At 42.9% G+C, this 17,383-nt stretch overlaps 1 protein-coding gene across 1 annotated transcript in view; it reads left to right on the forward strand.

Moving 5' to 3' along the window:
• The first annotated feature begins 319 nt into the window (after positions 1–319).
• LOC119661355 overlaps positions 320–17,383 on the forward strand; it is a 736,879-nt gene continuing 719,815 nt past the window's right edge. The window contains exon 1 of the mRNA XM_038070661.1: positions 320–2,070. The gene's annotated coding sequence lies outside the window, so the exon portion shown is untranslated. The remainder of the gene's footprint in view (positions 2,071–17,383) is intronic.

Consider the following 17,383-nt stretch of genomic DNA (forward strand, 5'->3'; position numbering starts at 1 on the left):
GCTGCAATCTGCGACATTTGCTCCATTTCACGGTAGCAGGTGATACTGCTTCCCTGGACTGGTTGGTGGACCACGACATTACGGGAGCGCGTAGAACGTAAGTTGCCGGAGCCGAGTTGAGCCCAGCAGTACGTGCAGCGTACTGTGTAGTAGACACGGTTGAGCTTTGCAACAAAAATAGCACACTGGAAGCTCCTGGAGTTTATTATGCGGCGGACATCGCACCATGAAAGCTTTCGACTGTATGTAAGAGCGAATGTAATGGAGGCTCCTGCGGCAGATATTTTCCGTAGTACCCGCGGTTGCAGGTTTCCTCGTTTAGTACATGCTCGAAATCTATATATCGTAGGGTAGGTTTTCGGTTCTCCCAAGCACATTTCCATGTTGCTTCTTCATCAGACTTTGGGTTCTTTCGGAAACCCCATCAATGTCCCGAGAAATCCAAGTTCAGTGCAAACTGAGACATTGATTGAAAAGGATCTGTATCCGTAGTTCGGAACATACGTAATAGGTTAATGTGAATATTTATGTGTTTGTCTGGTGAAAAGACATGTTCCTATCGCCTAGCGTGCTCCTAGAAAGACAAGGGTTTCTTCGAGCCGCGCAAATTTCGTTACCATTTCTCGGCCTTCAATTGCTTGGTTAGAAGTGAAACGGTTTTTTTACGATTTCACTTTCCGATTAGTGCGTATCTTTAGATAATTGGGTGTTTAGTATCCTTGCTAGCAAGTGAATGGAAATCCGTTGTGTGAATTTCTTTAGTGTTTAGTGGAAACTGGTGCGGTGGATATTTTCAGTTGAAGCGGATAATTCGCGATGGTTTCAAGTTTCAAAGTGTAACTTGGAAAAGTTGAATTTTGCGCTTAGTATCTTTACAAGTCGAATATCCTCAGTACGAGTAGTTGAAATGTGTTTAAGAGGTTCAAAAGTTATTCCAGAAAAGGTTGTGCTAGTGCCGTGAACAGGAAAACTCCATTCTGCAGATACGCGATTAAAAATGCTGTAACTAACGAGGATTTCGTAGATATTCTAAGCGAAGATGTTAGAAGTATACTTGAAAGCTGAGAATGTTCTGTATCCTGGAGAGAAAAATACCCAGTACCACTCGCCCTCTTGGAATTTTTTTCGGAAGGATAACTGAATATGACGTGCTCATTTGCATAGTATCTAAAGTGGATGTTAAACCACATGTTATACACGAATTTATATCCGCTTAAGATCCCAAAAGATTAAAAGCAAGAAATCGATGTAATCCCATCCAAAACAGCTGAGAAGTGGAGTTGCAGATATTAAAATACTCGCTTCGGAGTTCCCGTCGAATTACAAAAGGAGCCAGGCGAAAAAAGAAATAATTTATTTCTTTAATAATAATATTGGTAAACCGCCTCTTGGTCGTAAATGTGGCGACAGCTTCGTTATCCTGACGTCGTACATTTTATGTTATTTCGCATGATGATGATGCTGTTTTTGCCGTTGTCCTTACATACATATTTAAGCCGTGCGAAGGATATGGCAGTAGCAGGCCTCGATTTAGTTGCGGTTACTTTACATTAAATATACAGAGTAGAAGTGGATCGAATGTGTTGGCCCGTCCCCGCGGAAGTGAGGGAGATTCTCGGGTTTCCGGACGTTGTTTGCTTGCTTAACGCAGATTTTCATTAAACGGGAACATCAACTTTGCCTACATGGACTTCCATCGGATGGAATCCCAACAGGATCGCGTTCCGCTTCATTTAAACGTCTTATATCTATTTTGTGTTGAATCAGATGCTGCAAGTGTTTAGTATCTTGAGCAGTGAAATATATACGGAGCAAGTTTTGTGCAGTGCAGGTGTGGAAATTTTGTGCGATTCCGTAATTGCCGGGGCGAACCTCGCATCCTTGTTATCGGCGCTCTTCTCATCGCCCTTGTTATTATCCCCTTAATCATAATCATCACCAGAGACAGGAATAGCAGCAGATGTGCTCGAGTCCTTTTTGCCGCCATCAGTTGTTTTGTGGCATCCAGAATTAATATCTGAGCATGCCTGCGTGTTATCAAGTACCCATTGGCATCAGCAGAATCATCAGGTGAGCAAGCATCAAAAGTTATACATAAAGATACTCGAACGTAACCTACACCATTAAAAATAACGTATACAGCGCACGGAAGATGTATAGCTTTCAGGTACTTAAGCTTTTTGTAAACCAGTTTATTTGGCAATCTTTGGCCCGACTCATGTCTGGGCCACCGTATTGAAATAAGCGCTGCCACCTGTTCTTCCTCCGAACCCACTGAACCCACGTCTTGAGTTTGTTTTTCTTGTTGGCCGACTAGGACTTTTCTCTTGGTGGGCGCTTCTCCTTGGCTCGACTTCTTGTTCCATTTAGGAGGTGAAATGGCTACATAGAATCTACATGTTATAGGAAAACGTTTTGTAGTCACCATTTTTGTCCTTTGAAAATGCTATCCATCTTTACAGTTGTGAAAGATATATGTTTTGCGGATTTATTCTAGGATGAAACCCATTTATGGCTCGATTTGTACTCAACAGGTGATAATGGTTGCTGGCGCAACGTAACGTGTCTATCCTTTTGTGTTGGGAGGACAACGTTATCTATAGACAAAGTCCTTTTGCAGTGCTATCGTATTCACTCGAGTAGCTGCTTCAGTGTGGCTTTTGCGGCCAATTCTCAATGAAAAATCTATTGAAATTTTCTACTGAAGTAGGTTGAAATCAATACGTTGGGGGATTAGAAATGTCATTATTTTGTAGGTGTCCCATTTGAATGATTTCTTCCAATAAACTCTGCTGTATCTTAACAACAATTTTGTTTTTTAACTGACTAAATTTACAAGCGATTCCTTCTGAGTATTGGAACCAATGAAAGACTGCTCGTAGCGTGCCGATGTTATGGTGAACACTGCGACGTTGCGCTTGGCAACAGTGTCGACTCAAAAAATTGGAAATATGGGTTCAACAATTATCCCTACACACTGCTTGGCCCGAGCAGAACGTAATACCCTTCGTTACAGATTGATCGCTTTGTGTTGTTGATAGTATATCTCTTAGGCATAGTATCCGCACTAAATGGTCATGCACTTGCAAATGTATTTGGGAAGCTTATCCATACACATCAACGTCTCAAATCTAAAATTCATCGTCCGTCCTGTCGCTCTCTATGGTTTTGAGTGTTGGCCGACTATATTAGACAATGAACGGCGTCGTGCGGTAATGGAAACAAGATGTTGCGTTGGATTAGTGGCGTGACATGTTTTGATCACACCGAAGTGAGGATATCCGCGATCGACATAGGGTTGCACCGATCGTAGAAAAACTGCGAGTGCGGCGTTTTCGTTGGTATGGCCGCGTAATTCGCGTTAACGAGAATTCACTTGCCAAAATTGGTTTGAACATTGAAGTCGATGGTAAATGACCAAAAGGCTGGCCGAAACAACGGTGACTAGATACGCTGGATGGGGATTTAAAAGCCTCGCAATTGCATCCAGATCAGACATTTGATAGAAGCTCGCAATTTGCTTCTGATCAATCACGATGAGCTGACCTATCTTATGAACGGGTCAAAGGCTGAAGAAAAAGAAGAAAATGTGTACAGATAAGCTTCCCCAATCCATTCGCAAGTCCAAACCATTTAGTGTGGATTCTACCTAGTTGTGGTGTGGTGTTGATGGCGTTTGGTGACGATGAACCCTTCGATTTGTTCTTTGTAGAAAGGTCCGTTGAACTCGACAACGAAAATTTGCTCACTGTTTCGATGCAGAATTTTGTGTGGTTCTGAAATGTTGAACCAATGTTTTTTTCACAGCATTAATCTTTTGTAACAAATGTGAACAGCTCCCCATGTCTTTAAACATAAGAGGCTTCTGCGAGGGGACTTGTCTGGAGGTTGGGATTGGTCTGATGGATTGAGTGAGACGTCTTAAACGTTCGACGAAAGTTGGTGGGTTGATGAGGGGATGACTACGCATGACAAAGAACTTTGCTGGTACTTTCAGTGCAGTGTCGAAAGCATATCGGCTGTGATGCGGGAGGGAGCCTGGAAATCCTCTTTGGACGCGCTTGAAGGCATAAAAGAACCATCTGCAAAAAAGGCTGGCAATGACTAGCCTGGGTTGCATATGAGGTCGCTTTTAATCTATGATAGAACCTCTCCATTATGCCGCTTTGACTGCGGATGGTATGGGGTCATCCCCATGTAGAAGTTTGGCGAGTTCAGTAAACAGTGCGGATTCAAATTGTGCCCCTTGTCTGAGGAAAAAGTCTGTGGTGAACTGAAGATGCAGATCCTTTATGTGTATAGAGTCTCTGTAGAAGCTTGTTAGTTGGGTATTGGGATTGACTGATACCCCTGTACTAACGAACGCTTGATAAGATCTCTGTGTAAATGGCCAAAACATGCATTGCCTAGGTGCTAAGGTCTGACACTGCTGTGATCAGCGCGTACCGTTTTTTCTTATACCATTCCAGACCAATCTATGTCTCATCAACTGTACCGTAGCTTTAATGCTCGGATGCGTCCTGCTGTGGAGCACGTCAAACGTTATTATGCGGAGTTGCCTGAGAAATATAACCTGGCTTAACGACTGAAGACTTAGCAACGTAGAGCTGAAAAGATGAGATATCTCTACATCATCATACAGAAAAGGTAAAACTATTTAAAGGCAGCGTAAACGGCGAGAAGTTCACAATCGTATGTACTATATTGCCTCTCAGTATCTGTCAACTTTCTCATTGACTTCTGCTCAAGGGCCACAGTGGTGGTCGTTTTATTAAAGGCAAGGAAGCATCTGGTACCAATAATACGGTCGTGACGGTTGCGCTGGAATACTATCTCTGTTTCTATTGTCCACGTTAAACGAGTCTTCTTTCTTTTGGCTGGCAAACCCTTAAGTAGAACATTGAGTGGAGTTGCGATTTCCGCTATTTTGGGTAGGAATTATACATGTCGGGGAAACGACAAAGTTCAGGGAAAGACTCGAGCTTTGGGAAACTGCCAATAGCCTGGATCTACCGGAAGTGTGATTTTATCCTCGGAATCGATGTAGGCAAGGAATTTGACTCATCTCATTTGTCAGTGTTTAGACAAAGGCTCGATTTGCGTATAATCTCGAAGAGTTTACGCAGGTATTACATGTGGTACTTCTGATCATTCAAGGCGAATATGTCATCCAGGCAACATCATGCGAATGGGCAATCGCGCGGAAGCTATTCCATTGCGCGTCGGAGAGCGCGAGTAAATTCAAGCAGGCCGAATGGAGTCGAGGCAGCCATATTTGGGATGTCCTTCTCGACGATTGAAATCTGATAGAATGCCCTTCGAAAATCCACGACGGAGTAAACTTTGCCTGTGATGTCTTCAAAGAGATCCACGACCATTGGTCCACTAGCTGGATGAGGAACAAACCATACCTTGCTCCTGCTGGAGCCTGAATTTTAGATGCGCACCGATTATTTTTGTGGGCGTTCGAAAACGAAAGGGCCCGTGGTGTGGATCTCATGCTAGATGGAAAGATTGGTAGAGCATATTGTTGAATATCAGAGGCCTAGCTCGCTAGATGGTGTGTCAGTTAGGAAACCATTTTAAATACTGTGAGCACCTGATAAAAATTACTAAATTGCATGCTGAAGCGATGCCATTTATTGAAGCTACTATAATACTTTTTTTCCTTTGACGCGAATAACGGGTAAGTGGATGCCACCTCCACCTCCACCGCCTGAGCGTTAACATGTGCGATGTAAATTGGTGAGGCGTTGACTGTATGAAGCATAAAAGGTCAACGCAGAATTTGCTTTAAGTGAAGAGGTAATAGAATGGAATCGATCAAGAATCTTATGCATGTAGTACGATCAATAATGTTCGGGCGACTTTTTGCTGGAAGCGCGGTACTCAGAAGAAGTAGTTCTTTTGGTTTTCCTGATTGGATGATAGGCAAGTGCAGGGCATGCATCTCTGTGCATGTGCACCGAGCATGCGGTTATACCATTATTAATCCGAATTGTGTTTTGGAACTGACATGTTGACGGCTATTTGCCTTTCTTTGAGAGCATCTGCGGCTATTTGATACTGCAACGCGTACCTGCAGACTTTGTCTTATGAGGGGGATGAGTTGTCCCATGCTGAAAATAAGGGCGCCCAGCTCCTTAGTAACATGGTCGGCTTCGTTGGAACACCGGGACCTTGTCGAAGATGTTGTCGTTGGGGTTGGCGATGGCGTGCTGATGACTGAAATGGACGGTCGCAGAGAGCTCATCCGTGAACGTGGCCGGTTCTTCAATTCAAGTACTTACCAATGCTCCGCGGGAGCATGCTCAAACACTTAACCTGAAACGCGTTTTCTTTGATTGTAAACGTTCGTGTCTGTCGCAGGAGCTGTGAAGGTTTTTATCGCTTCGTTATAATTCTATGCAGCAGGCGGTTTACGCAATAGGTGAGATGATCAATGGTGGACTTCACGCGTTCACATTTTCCTATTACGGGAGGAGTGACAAGTACGATCTGTTAGATAAACTTTGAGTATAGAATCGATAAGACCAAGTCACACCAATTTGTAACGGAGCGTATGTTATTTACATTAAAGATTGACTTGATGAAATGTCTGTGGTATGAAAATATTGCTCCTCGACTGCTGTCACTGCAAACGCGTGTGTGTGTTTGTTTGAGGTGGGGGAGAGCAAAGCTTCTGAGCACTCAGACTTTAGTGGTCTATTGTACTCGATTTCCCCGTCTAACGGAATATTCCGGATTCGTTTATGTATCGGAGGATTTCCGATACACTTTGTAGTTGGAGCATATCAGCACCCAAAATCTGATGTCTGATGCGCCCATAGGCGGGGCACTCACATAGAAAATGTTCTGTGGAATCCGCTTCCTAATTACAGAATGGATACTTATCATTTTGGAAAATTGCTATTCTGAAAATATGCCCAAAATTCTTCTGCAAGTCTCCTTACGAGAGGATAAACTTTGCAGTATGTTTGTTTGGTTCTGATAGGAAAAGTTTGGTGCATTAAGGCTTCGCCAAATGTCAATATGGGAAGCTCATTCGCGGTTTTTGATAGTAGCATTAGTCACTGCTATTAATACTCTAGTTGCTTGTTGCTTGTTAAAGCATCCGAGATTTCATTCATTTTCCCTCTGCCCTGAGTACCGAGTACCCACAGTAGTTTTGAATCTAGAAAAAGGGTTCAATCGATTTGTACATTCTTGAACGATTTTTGCAGTGATCAAAGGACTGTTCAACACCCTCGCGTAGGTGTGGTTGACGCGCTACACCCAGCCAAGGGCTGAATCATCATCATCATCAACGGCGCAACAACCGGTATCCGGTCTAGGCCTGCCTTAATAAGGAACTCCAGACATCCCGGTTTTGCGCCGAGGTCCACCAATTCGATATCCCTAAAAGCTGTCTGGCGTCCTGGCCCACGCCATCGCTCCATCTTAGGCAGGGTCTGCCTCGTCTTCTTTTCCTACCATAGATATTGCCCTTATAGACTTTCCGGGTGGGATCATCTTCATCCATACGGATTAAGTGACCCGCCCACCGTAACCTATTGAGCCGGATTTTATCCACAACCGTACGGTCATGGTATCGCTCATAGATTTCGTCATTGTGTAGGCTACGGAATCGTCCATCCTCATGTAGGGGGCCAAAAATTCTTCGGAGGATTCTTCTCTCGAACGCGGCCAAGAGTTCGCAATTTTTCTTGCTAAGAACCCAAGTTTCCGAGGAATACATGAGGACTGGCAAGATCATAGTCTTGTACAGTAAGAGCTTTGACCCTATGGTGAGACGTTTCGAGCGGAACAGTCTTTGTAAGCTGAAGTAGGCTCTGTTGGCTGATAACAACCGTGCGCGGATTTCCTCATCGTAGTTGTTATCGGTTGTGATTTTCGACCCTAGATAGGAGAAATTGTCAACGGTCTCAAAGTTGTATTCCCCTATCCTTATTCTTGTTCGTGCTTGTGTTTGACCAGTGCGGTTTGATGTTGTTGGTTGATTCGTCTTCGGTGCTGACGTTGCCACCATGTATTTTGTCTTGCCTTCATTGATGTGCAGCCCAAGATCTCGCGCCGCCTGCTCGATCTGGATGAAGGCAGTTTGAACGTCTCGGGTGGTTCTTCCCATGATGTCGATATCGTCAGCATAGGCCAGTAGTTGGGTGGACTTGAAGAGGATCGTACCTCTTGCATTCACCTCAGCATCACGGATCACCTTCTCGAGGGCCAGGTTAAAGAGGACGCATGATAGCGCATCCCCTTGTCGTAGACCGTTGTTGATGTCGAATGGTCTTGAGAGTGATCCTGCTGCTTTTATCTGGCCTCGCACATTGGTCAGGGTCAGCCTAGTCAGTCTTATTAATTTCGTCGGGATACCGAATTCTCTCATGGCCGTGTACAGTTTTACCCTGGCTATGCTATCATAGGCGGCTTTAAAGTCGATGAACAGATGGTGCAACTGTTGTCCATATTCCAACAGTTTTTCCATCGCCTGCCGCAGAGAGAAAATCTGATCTGTTGCTGATTTGCCTGGAGTGAAGCCTCTTTGGTATGGGCCAATGATGTTCTGGGCGTATGGGGCTATCCGGCCTAGCAAGATAGTGGAGAATATCTTATAGATGGTACTCAGCAACGTGATACCTCTATAATTGCTGCACTGTGTGATATCTCCCTTTTTATGTATGAGACAGATTATGCCTCGCTGCCAATCGTCAGGCATTGATTCGCTGTCCCATACCTTGAGCACAAGTTGATGAACCACTTGGTGTAACTGGTCGCCTCCATATTTAACCAATTCGGCTGTAATTCCATCGGCTCCTGGCGACTTATGATTTTTTGGCCGATGAATTGCACGGACTGTTTCTCCTAAACTTGGTGGTGGCAGTATTTGTCCGTCGTCTTCAGTTGGCGGGACCTCCAACTCGCCGATGTTCTGGTTGTTCAGTAGCTCATCAAAGTACTCAACCCATCGCTCTAATATGCCCATTCTGTCGGAAATCAGATTTCCCTCTTTGTCTCGGCAGGATGAAAATCGAGGTGTATAAGGCTTCATCCTGCTGACTTGTTGGTAAAACTTCCGCGCCTGGTGCGGTTGCTCCCTGTACTTTTCTAGTTCACAGACTTGTTGGTTCTCCCAGGCTTCCTTTTTCCGTCTGTGAAGTCGCTTCTCCGCTCGACGGAGTTCGTGATAAGTCTCTGCGCGTGCCCGCGTTCTTTGAGAATGCAACATTACTCGGTATGCGGCATTCTTCCGTTCCGTTGCTAGCTTACATTCATCGTCAAACCAGCCGTTCCGACTCCTTTTGCGGCTGGGGCCAAGTATATTTGTGGCCGTATCCATGATAACGTTCTTCAGATGGTTGTGAAGATCATTAGTTGATGCTTCATCTCCAGGTCCTCTATTGACTGCGGTTATTGCGGCATCCATTTCCCTCTTATAGGTGTCGCGGAGGGTTGTGTTGTGGATGGCTTCAGTGTTCACTCTCACCTGATTGTCAGAGGGGATTCTAGGTGGTATTGTTATTCGAGCTCGGAGCACCATGCCAACGAGATAGTGATCCGAGTCTATATTGGCCCCCCTATATGTTCTGACATTCATCAAGGCTGAGAGGTGGCGGCGTTCGATCAACACGTGGTCAATTTGGTTGAAAGTGGTCCCGTCTGGAGAGGCCCACGTATGTTTGTGGACCGGTTTCCGCGCAAACCAGGTACTTCCAACAACCATTTCGTGTGACCCTGCTAATTGAATAGTCCGCAGTCCGTTATCATTTGTTTTTTCGTGTAAGCTATGGGAGCCAACGTATCGCCTGAATACGGGCTCCTTCCCTACTTGGCTGTTGAAATCCCCAAGTATGATTTTGATATCATATCTGGGACAGGCTTCGAGGGCTCTTTCTACTGCCTCGTAGAAGGTATCCTTCTCCGACTCTGCAGTCTCCTCTGTAGGGGCGTGAACGTTTATGAGGCTTATATTTCTAAACTTGCCTCGCAAGCGCAGAGTGCATAACCGTTCGCTTATGTTTTCAAAGCCGGTAACAGTAGGTTTCATTTTTTGGCTGACTAAGAAACCTACTCCGAGCACATGGTTTACTGGATGACCGCTATAATATATGGTGTAGTGGCTCTTCTCCAGGAAACCGGTCCCTGTCCATCGCATCTCTTGCAACGCTGTTATATCAGCCCTATATTGGGACAGGGTATCGGCTAGCTGCTCGTCAGCTTCATCTCTGTACAGGGAGCGCACGTTCCATGAGAAAATGCGCAAATCGTTGTTCCTTTGTCGTTGCCGGGTCCGTCGTTTTAATATCCGTCCTATCCGAGGCTCCTGTTGTGGCTTCGTAACGGTTGTTTTCCGTGTAGGGTTGTCAGCCCTACCCAACCCCCAACCTGGAGGACCAGTTGGTACAATTTGTCCCGTTTTTAGGCGCGGGAGACTCGCCTTCATCCTTCTCCGTCTGCAGCTTTTCGTTAAGAAAGAGCTCCCAGCGGTCACCACGTGGAGGTGGAGATAGGGTTTGGTAGTAGAGCTGTTGGTGTTTGTTCAGCAGGCATTTCCCAGGTTTTATGCTCCATCGTGGGTACCAAGGGCTGAATGGCGACGATATATTTTGTAATCCTCGGTTCCACCAGGGAAACATTTCACTGCGTTTGCCTCGGATAATAGGGCCACTGTCTTCAGAACATTCTAAAAGTGTGCAATCCAGAGTTTCTAATTGAGTTTCATGAACCTAGGGACACACCCCATGCTCGCTGTTATGAGAACAGTTGAAGTGATGATCTCAAATAGTTCCTCTGCTCTAAGATTGCATTTGCTACTTCAACAAATATATTGAGGGTTCGCAACACAACTTATTAAGAGTTCCTTGGGCACAGGATTGCCTTAGCATGGTTGGTCTTACCAAATTTGATCTCAGGACACAGGCTCTCGGTCTTGTGAATCGCGCACTGTAGATCCAATACCATCGATTTTGTTAATATGAGCCCATGGCTCTTGTTCCAGAATGATGTATGGGTAATTTTGCGATTTTGGCAGCCTCATTCCCCCTTTTTCGCAGTACCTTCTACTACTGCCAGTTGCGAGACTTACCAGAGTCACAGGGTCCGGTCTGCATGGATCTGTTTCGGTATTAGACCAGTTGCGTTCACAACACCGGTTTTCCCTTTTTCCGCTTTTCCTGGTATTGGCAAGATTGAGGATGTAGTACCCTTTTTTTGTGGCTGGAGTTTAGCTATTAATAAAACTGAAATATTCTAATTATAATTTATTTAATAATCCAAATTCACGACTTTTCCTTTCTTTCTTCTTGACCCTTTGACGGCTGACGGAAGACTGAACTGCCTGGTTCCTACGCCGGTCTCGTGGCTGTTAACCTGCTACCAAGAGGTAGGCGAGATACTCAGGCGGGTGAGTTTGGAATCGTGGTGAGCTGCACTACTTTGGTGTGGAGCTCGGGTGTGGAGTTTCTTAGAAAAATTAGGTAACTGTGCCGATCGTAGACAGGTTTTCAGTTTCTCTCATGGGAGCTGTTTTACTCTCCTTTTTTGCTGACCGCGCCGTAGATATTAGGTGTTGGCATTCTCCGAAGTAGAGGGCATGTCTTCCACAGATTTCTTTGTGAAGGAACATGAATCCGAACCTCGGTTACAAATTAATTCTCAAAGTCACGGGTGGATTAGAAGTATGTGACTTCTTACTACATGAAGAATTTAAATCGGTAGCTTCCATATTCATATATTTTGGACAATTTTAGTGTAGTAGTGAACTAATACAGACTACTTCACCTTGATAAAATGGTGTCCATAGGGACATAATCCCATCCCCTTTTTAAAGGCTTTTTGTTTTAGCATATTGATATTTTTTCTTTTGAGTTCATTTCTTTAATGAATTTAAATTTAATTGCAAGAAACTACGTTGTCACCATTATTTCTTTAGTTGCGTAAAAAGAGAAGAAAAGTTTGTAATTTCAAAAAAGTTGACTGGTGGTTTCAGACGCTGCCTCACCTCTGCTCTGGGAGCAGCGCGACCGAAAATAACGACAGGTGGTAATCGCTCCATTTATATATAATCGCAAAAACGACATGAGTGCGAATTATATTGAAGTGAAATTCGTCATATGTTCAGATCTAAACCAGGCCGAAGTGATTTTTTTTTGTTGAGGATGCTGCGGTTCGTCATCAAGTGGGTGCGTTCTTAGGACTCCCAGCATCCTCAACAAAACAAAAGTTTTTCATTTGTTGCCTGCGCAGGCACCTTTTCTAAGTCCTGGGATATCCGTTCTTTAGCGTCTTGAATTTCTCGTGAGACAAAATTCAATATGTAAGGGTAACTCTTCAGTCTGCTAAATATTTACTAGCGGAACACTCGATTTCTTTAATTATTGTTCTAGTTTCCAAGCCTTTATAGAGGTCAAAGTTATGGAAATACCAAGAAGCACATCTCAGGCTTTTGGACGCAGGTTGCTATAGCAGATTAACGATGAATGGTTCGACAGAGTGGAGTATCTACAAAAAGGTTTTGAATTTAATATTGAAGGTTTCGAACTTAAGATTGAATTTCTGGTTCTTCGCCTCTATGTGCCGTTTTCAGGTGAGCCTTCCATCGAGGTGTATTTTTAGGTATTGAACGTCCTCTGATTGGAGTGTAGAGTATAGCGATTTTATTGACTTTCACTTTCACAATTTTTTTTTCCATAGTGAAAGTTATGTACACATACTTCGATGAATTAATCTTCATTTTACATATCTAAAATCAGTTTTGTGTCTCCCTTAGATATAATTTTAGTTGCAAAGAGGTCCGCTAACAGGAAAATCAACAATGGCACTGGCCATGCTTGGCATCATTTCCATTGGTGACAGCGCTGTCATTCTTCATTCATTCAAAAACAAAGGAGGCCAATCAGCGAAGGTGAAAAATTTGATTTATTTGGAATGAACCGGTGATAATAATCAGGTGCTCCTATGAAGCTTCTAAAAGGGGGCAGATCGATGTGATGTTGTATGAGCATGGAACATTGATTATGATGCCATAACCGTTTAGTTAATTTGTTTGAGTTGCTTCTCATCTTCCTCTGGGGTCTCTGATGAATCAAAAAATTCCTTAAAGGTTTCGACTATTGATGGACAAGGTATACAATGATTGCGAATATCAATTCACATTCCAAAGAAAAGGAACAGTTTGTACCGATAATAGGCCGGAAATGTCGGTTACGCACAAAAGCTGCTACCCGAAGGTGCTGATCTCCGACTCATCCGCTACGTAGAATCGTAGATATATCTCGAACGTGAAGGCAACTTGGTTGCTCGATACTTGTTGGAGACTTGACGTTTGCTCGTTTTGACAGCACCGGTATTAGTTTTCCGGTTTTTCTAGTTGAGTAGCCTATTTACACTGGGGTTTGGCAAGGTTTATTAAGCGCGGGTGGACAATGATGGTGTGGTGATGAATGAGAGCCGTTGTTAATGCTAATCCTCTTTACCTTCAATCGGTAAGCGGACAAATATTTTTGTATAGTATCTAATTGTTATGGTGATCTAGCATGCTCAATGACGGTTACACATGCAGGATCTTGTGTTTTTAAGGCTTCATCTGCCAACAGATACCAAATTACCTTGCATAACTCTGGAATATGTAGCTTGTACTAGCATTCTGGGTAGGCTCGATACCGTCGAGGAGTGTATTCCAGAGTTCAATTATAAGCCCTCTATGAAAGCAAAAGTTTGTTGCCGAAAAATCAATTACTTCCCGGCGCATGGTAGCTATCTATCTATCTATCCGTCTTCCACAACAAGCAGGTAACATTTTGGATGAATTCTCAATCCTCAACTTGCATTACTAACTTACGGGCATAAATCTACCCGCGAAACTGTAAACCGAGACAGGTTTACCCCACTATGTCTAGGTCTTACGCGGCCATTTATGTATACTTTTCTTTTAGATTGTGGTTATCTGTTTTGACAGGTTTTTTGTCTCCCAGGGTAATCTTGATTTTCCTAAATCCCGTACCTTTCTAGCTAGACTATAAAGCAGCTTTCACGTTTAGCGAACTAAATTTTCCTATGAAATATACTGTTAATTGTGCTATTTAGTAGCAAAATAGCGAATTGCATGAAAAATGGCAAAGTTGCGGAAAAGCTTTCATTTGAAAATTGGGTCATAATCACAAATAAAGGCAAATTTAACTTGATTTAATTTCACTTTAACTTCTGTAAGCCGAAAGGACTCGTTTAAATTCTGTAAATGATGTGGACTTGGCAAGTTCTAGATACGAAAGAACGAAGCACATTCCCATTTCGAGAAGAGAGAATATTGATTCGGCAAATATATTCCTTTGAGGGCGGAAAAAAGTGTTCACTTATATCGTTTGAAATGGAAAAACTAGTTTTGAAAACATTTATTTTGAAGTGAAAACATAAGGTTATAATAATTATTAGAAAATCATCAAAAGGTTCTTTGGTACACATGATGCAGCCAGGGAAAATCTGAAAGCTAACAACTTTATTGGGAATGAGTATATACTGAAAATCGGAAAGAGTTAGTACCTAGTTAATTTACATTTTCAGGAAGGCACGAAAATTCCCTCGAATGAAAAATATCTACTCTCTTTATGAATTTAGAATCTGATATATGTGTATCTGTGAGAGATATTGCAGACAAATCCGCCGTACAGTTTGCTGGCACTTGCAATAGCTTGGAAAGGTAAAGAGGTTTGATAAGTGGATTTCGCATAAACTTACTAAGCAACGCATAGTTTTAAATTTCCAGTGCTTTGCTTTCCCCCAACAGATAGGAGTCGCTTCTGCATAGAATAGTGGCATGTGATGAAAAATGGGTATTGTACAAAAATGGTCGCAGATCATCAATGGTTAATAACAAGACCGAGCCTCTATCAGAAGTGGATAATGTGGCCAGCCGCTGCAGATATCCAGTATTCCTTTTGGCATTGTTTTGAAACCATTACTGTAGAGAAGTATTACGCTCAACTCGTTGAAATGCTTGGGAAATTCTTATTCAATGGCCTAGATTGCTCAAAAGCGATGGCGTGGTACTGCTTCATGACAACCTCCCCTCCCTTATATCTATTCAGACTAACGCCCCAAAAGTTGAAAGAATTGCAGTATGAGATTTTGCTGAGATATTCATCCGACCTCTTGCCAAGCGGCTACTACTCTTTAACGCTTGTCTATCTGTTACGCGAACTTTTCCTAGAAATAGCATCGTTTTACATTCAATTTAAGGGAGGGCTCCCCGTGCATGTAGACGGGAAGTGTATATAATTTTTCCCCAAATATAGGCGTGGAATACTAAATAAAAGGTATTAATTAGTACTAGCTGGTATTAGGTTTTGCATTAATTATAACGAGGTGGAATGTGGGCACTAGAAATTGATCATATATCATATATTACAGGGCTATTCTCCGAAGCTACCTGGTCTAAAAATCTAACAACAATCACGAAGCTGCTTCTCTAGGATACACCGATATCTGCTCAAGCAAAGCTAATAATAGTGTACTATTCTATTTTCGGTTGACTGAAAAGTTCCTTAATTTTCATCCTAGAGTAATTAAATTAAGCAAGTAATATAGCCTATGCCCTATCGGCGCGACAACCGGTATCCGATTTAGGTCTGCGTTTGTAGGGAACTCCAGACATTTCGGGGTTACACCGTAGCCCATCAATTTGATATCGCTAAAAACTCTCTCGCGTTCAGCGCCTCTGACCCAGAGTCTGCCGCTTCTTCTTTTTCTACCATAGATATTGTCCTTATGGACTTTTCCGGTGGGATCATCTTTATCCATATGGAACCCAATCCGCGGAGAAATACATGAGGAGGAATACAGTACCAGGTTTGCCCCATGATGAAATGTTTCGAGTAGAAAAGTTTTTGTAAGCTGAAATTAGCTGTTTGCTGTCAATATGTATAGCTCTTATCGGTTGTGATTTCCTTCTCTAGATAAGAGAAGTCTGCAACGGTTCCAGAGTTGTAGTCTCCTGATTGTTTTCAGTTCGACAGTGCTGACAAATATAGTCGCACTCGTAGAAGGGAGTGACACCAGAAAATATAAATACACTATTTACACAGCGCTACAAGATTATGTAAGGACGTGAGCATGTTCTCGATAATCGTTCGGTTCTACTCACATAAATTTCAAAGGAACACGAATTTTACCTCGAAATTTTTGCTGCACATTCTGGAATTTGTAGCCAAGTTAATGATCAATTTAGAAAAAGAATCCAATCCGGAAAACCTCCTAATGTGGCTTCCTCCTTAATGCGCTACACTAGGGATGTATATTCGAACATCGGGTTAATGATGTATCCACTCTGCCACGTGGAGTCTGAGTCCCTATATAAAGGCCAAGGTTCGCCTGCATAGCCCATTAGCTTTAGAGGGCTCTTTTCATTTCTCCTTCTTCTCCTGCGCAAAATGCTCCTCTTGATGCCGTCGAAAGCTTTCTGATGAAGAATAGGCGAATCGGAGGTCTTAATTCCGCGGACTGTTCCAAGATGATCCAGAAGGTATTGATGTGATCGAGAGTGGATACCAGCCTGCTATCTTTTCACCAAGCTTTCGAGGTATTCTTCGATGGGTTTCAGGATTACAATTACACAAAGGTCTTTCCGTATTGAACCATTACAATGCAAATGTAGGCGATTACAAAACCTTCATGACGTAATTGCTTGGGTTTGGAATTTCCCTTTTGCAATTGTGACGTGCGTTCATAATTTTGTAATTTATTCTAACCTGCATGAGATTACAGAGCAAAGGTGCATGTTTGGTTATCACCTTGAGTTTTAGCCAAAACAGATATTGAAATTGAAATATTGATTCATATAAAGTATTGATAAATATTGATGATATCAACTGTTAGGTACCGTGTTGGCTTCCTTAGTAAGTAATCTGCAAGTCTACAAGCTCTCTAAACTTCCATCACCTACATATCCCCCAAACAATTTGATGGCGTTCAGCCATACAGGCTGGAGTTATCCATCCCTCTTACTTTCACAAGTGGTTTCGGAGTTATTATTTACCTGCTTTTATTTTCTGATCGATTACATTCTAATTTTCGATATCAGCCGACGAGAAAGTATAGCAATTGGGGTGTGATGTCATATGTTATCCTGGCTCTAGAGTCTGAAACCGTGTGTTTCTTTTCTATATTTCAAAAAAAATTTGTTTTTAGAGGGTATTCTGCTTTTGGTGATGATTCCTTGTATTAAGCGAGACGAATACATGAATAGGCGGTTGGAAGTGGACCAGTTGGGTATCCGAATTTCCTTATATAAGAAAACCACTTCATATCTGAAGTGTCAATTTTCCGCATGTTACAAAAAATAGCCATGCACATTTTCAGACCTAAGGTGCGTATTTCTTTGTAATTGGGT

This window comes from Hermetia illucens, chromosome 1, assembly GCF_905115235.1.
Source record: "Hermetia illucens chromosome 1, iHerIll2.2.curated.20191125, whole genome shotgun sequence".
Lineage (NCBI taxonomy): Eukaryota > Metazoa > Arthropoda > Insecta > Diptera > Stratiomyidae > Hermetia > Hermetia illucens.